Raw genomic sequence first — 4,478 nt, 5'->3', positions numbered from 1 at the left:
CCCCATCCCCTGCCCTCCCTCCCCCTGATCCGCCCCCGCCCCGCCCCCACGCCTTGTTGTCCCGCCTTACAGATGTTAGAATCTGGTCACCCTACTTTAGAATTAACTAATGGGGGGAGGGTGGTGAAAACATGTACTACAAGCCTATTGTCCCCTGCCATTCTAACGTCCTGGTAACCTAAACATAGCCTTTGACCATAAACATCTCCCATCAGCTCATTGTGTCCTCAGGCTGCTTGAGCACACACTGTACACTGAGCTTGGTGTAAAGATTTTTTTCCCAGTGCTGGTCAGCTAAGCACATTTGACAGCACGCCGGCACGTAGCCACACACAGACAACCTCACGTGGAAAGGCCAAGAAGAATCCTGTTAGGAGAAGCTAATCCCAATTTTAAATGAGGGGCACAGGTCAGAATTTCCCAGAGTGTGATTCTAGGGTACCCCAATGTCAGGAATTCTATGAAAATGACAGGTTATGACGCTATCTGCCAGATTGTCTAGTTCAAACACTGAATGGCAGCTATCTTTAACATGTCCGTTCTTCGGTGCACCATTTGAATTTTAGGTTCAATCACTAATCTTAACAAAGACACAGCCATCCTTCTTTTTAGTTTTAGGAAAGTGGAGGGGGGGCATTCTGTTTTCTTTTCTCTTTTTCATTGTGACACTCAGGAATGTGAGAGATAAGTGGTCCTGGAGAGAGTCAAGAGTCACAGATTTGCCTTGAGATAAAACCCCTGAATCCTCCGAAAGGGGCCAAGCTCTGTAACCTTTTCCGAGACTTATGCGAGGTTCACATTCTCTCTCCTTGCCCTCCACCCCCAGTAAAAATCATATTGCTGGAAGAATTCTCCCTGATATCAAGCACCAGCTATCAGACTGGCATCCTTCCCTCTGAGCCCAGTATGGGTGACAAACTCCAAACCAGTCCTGCCTTGGTGTGAACAGGAGTTCATCTCCCTCACTTACTCCTTTCCTGCGGCCCTGTCTTCCTTGTTTTTAACTCCCAGTCCAAAGACCCGTTTTGTAAATTTCAGTATATAACAGCATACAGTTTCAGTTTACTTAAAAGTGCTCACGTCTTTACTCAGACATGGGCTAGATTATACCAGGGGAAATAAACCCATCCTTTAATCAAAGATCTCAGGCACTTAAGCCGACATCTCAGTATAGTCTATTGGTAACTTTGATAATCAGTTTTTATTGAGTACTATGTATATATACTTTTTGAATTTTCAATGAGGTAATTGTTTTAGTATATAATTTATAGTTTCGAAATATTTTCCTATTAAACCTCCTTTGGGTTACATATAAGAACAGTCATCGTAAGTATTTCTCAGTATTCAGGAGAAACTTGTAAAAGAATCAATTTTGCCCTCCGCCTAGCCATGTTAATTTTTCCAGTTCCTTCAAGTTTAAGTAGTAGCTGTTCAAAAAATACTTTTAAGATGGATATATATCATTTTCTATAAATATCAATTATTTTCGGTGTAGGACAATACAAAGTACTTTCTGTCTAATGATTTCTATTCGTGGTATAAAGTAATCTGCCCTTCTTCACATTTCTGTGTAGTTGAGTAAGGTGGGAACTATTTTGGATATGCAGGAGCAATGGGCGTCCATGTGCTTTCTGTCAACAAAGATATCAACTGCCAGAAACCCCTGATAAGTCCCATTTCAAGCGAGTAGAGTCTGGATAATACCAAATGACGAGACAACAGGCCGTGCATGTGAACCGGCAGCCCTGCCAACTTGAATTACCATTCTGACCCAAAATAAACACCCTGAAGTTAAACAAAGCTAAGTCATCCATCTGCAGGGTATGTGGTGGGCTTAACTCAAGGAGGACAGACCTCTTGATTTGTCAAAGCCATTTAAACTACTGCCATTTCTCCAGGCCAGAGGTTGAAAAGGTCAAAGGGAAGCTGTAAAACGTGGTAACAGTGTCTTGTACTTGGGGACAGGTGGTATTTGCTAAGCAAATGGCAGGCGGGATGAATGTCAGACCGACTTCGCTCTGCAGCCACCTGGGGACAGGATAAAGATCGGCCCTTCCTGTCTGGATTCACCACTGATTTGCTCTGACTTAAATTCTTTTCGTATGTACAATAAGGAGACTAGAAAAGATGCCTTTTCAGTTTCTACCAAGCTTCTTACATCCCGTGATTCTTAAAGAGCTCCCAGAGGAGTCAGAGATTCTTAGTGTAAATGCTCGTTTCTTGAGAAAAAGCCGGAGTAAAAATGGTTTTATTTCCAGTGTAGAAACACATGCATTATCTTTTTTTTTTTTTTTTTTTTTTTTTGAGACAGAGCCTCAAGCTGTCCCCCTGGGTAGAGTGCCGTGGCATTACAGCTCACAGCAACCTCCAACTCCTGGGCTCAAGCGAGTCTCCTGCCTCCACCTCCCAAGTAGCTGGGACCACAGGCGCCCGCCACAACGCCCGGCTATTTTTTTTTGGTTGCAGCCGTCATTGTTGTTTGGCGGGTCCGGGCTGGGGACTCGAACCTGCCACCTTAGGTGTATGTGGCTGGCGCCTTAGCCGGTTGAGCCACAGGCGCCGAGCCGCATTATCTTTTTTTAAGGGACAAAGTTTCAGACTTTTTCAGGTACAGTAAAAATTGAATAAGAAAGCTAATATTTAATTAGAAGAATCAAATGAGAACCAAAGTCACCAAATGGATGTTGTTAAAAATCAAAAATTTCATTATAGCAATCAGCAATATATTTATGGTTATATATATTAATATATATTGTATATATATCTTGTTATAGATAATATATATTATATAACTATAATATATTAATTTATAATATATGTTATATATATTACATAACTATATATATTAGCAATATTTATAGTGTTAATATATTCTTGGTTTTAGGTGTATTCATATTATGTCCTCAGCTATTAAATTGTGATAGTGAAACTGCCATTTTTGTGAGTTAAAAATGGTCAGGGATGTGAATTTCCTAGAGTTCAACCTATAGATGTTATCTCCATGGAAGCAGGGTACAATATTGTATACTCCCCCCCCCATTCCCTTTAGTTCATGGTATAATGCTGGACACATCTGTTTCTTTAACAGATATACACGGCAAGCAGTATTTGGGAGCAGAAAGCCTTTTTGAAATTACTTACTCCAATTATATTATTTACAGATGAAAAAAATGAGGCCCCAAAGGTTTCAAAGTTACAGTTCTTTCTAACACTCAGAATGACACAATGGGTCTTGAATGTATTTTGGACAGTATGCCGACCAATAAAAAGAAAATGTCCTGATACATTTGGTAAGAATAGTTCTTAGCAATCAAAGTTGGCAAAAGGAAATAGGGGGTTTCTCAAGTTCTGAAATCCTGAAGGCACTCTTCTTTTGTCATTCTTGTTGACTGAGGTATTAATATGTTTGGAACAAATATTTTAAAATAGTTGATGCCAACGAGAAAAACTTAATCCTAAGGAAGGTAGTCACAGTAATACCAGAACATAAGCATGGTCTGAATTTGCAATGTGAGCCCCAAATGCACAGTCGCTATATGGGAAAAACTTCATTTCTCTATAGGAGAGCAACTTCTAATTATAGATTTAGTTGCTGTATATAGAAAGGTGTCATGGCTTAATAAAATTAGAAACAGGCTAAGTGCAAAGATACTTACAGGTCAGGCTTTTGACTTAGGTCTTCCCACTAGAAGCTGTTTCCTGTTGCATCTCTCTGCCATTTTAATTACAGAATCATCATATTTTAGAGCTTTTGGTTTAATATTTGTTGATAACAGTTTATACTGAAACCTACAAAACCCCAAAATAATGTAGTCCAATGACTGGCTTTATTTATTTATTTTTTTTTTGAGACAGAGTCTCACTATGTCACCCTTGGTAGAATGCTATGGTGTCACAACAAGCACCCTCAAACTCTTAGGCTTAAGCGATTCTCTTGCCTCAGCCTCCCGAGTAGGTGGGACTACAGATGCCCACCACAACACCCGACTATTTTTCTGTTGCAGTTGTCATTGTTGTTTAGCGGGCCCAGGCCGGGTTTGAACCTGCCAGCCTGAGTATATGTGGCTGGCGCCCTACCTCCTGAGCTATGGGCACCACTCCCAATAACTGACTTTAAAAAAGAAAAGAAGAAACTAAGGCCCAGCTCAACTTTAAGTTATTTAGTGTTAAGACATGGAGCAAATCGGGACTTGGACATCTGGTATATTGCTGTGTCTTATTTATTCTCTTGTTAGTTGCAGAACATTTGCCTTCCTAGCTACACTCTCCAAAATGGGGCCAAGAGGCTCGGCACCAGCCACATACACCAGAGCTGGTGGGTTCAAATCCAGCCTGGGCCCACCAAACAACAATGATGGCTGCAACCAAAAAATTGCCAGGTGTTGTGGCAGGCACCTGTGGTCCCAGCTACTTGGGAGGCTGAGGCAAGAGAATTGCTTAAGCCAGGAGTTGGAGGTTGCTGTGAGCTGTGATGCCAT

The 4,478-nt window shown here is 41.1% G+C and overlaps 1 protein-coding gene across 1 annotated transcript in view; it reads left to right on the top strand.

The window, feature by feature from the left end:
- Positions 1 to 4,478, top strand: part of PKP2 (plakophilin 2) — an 89,692-nt gene that overhangs the window by 65,941 nt on the left and 19,273 nt on the right. The window lies entirely within an intron of this gene.

This window comes from Otolemur garnettii, unplaced genomic scaffold, assembly GCF_000181295.1.
Source record: "Otolemur garnettii isolate 467f Iridium unplaced genomic scaffold, OtoGar3 scaffold00057, whole genome shotgun sequence".
NCBI lineage: Eukaryota > Metazoa > Chordata > Mammalia > Primates > Galagidae > Otolemur > Otolemur garnettii.
The sequence above is the reverse complement of the archived record's forward strand: the minus strand, read 5'-3'. Positions and strand labels throughout refer to the sequence as shown.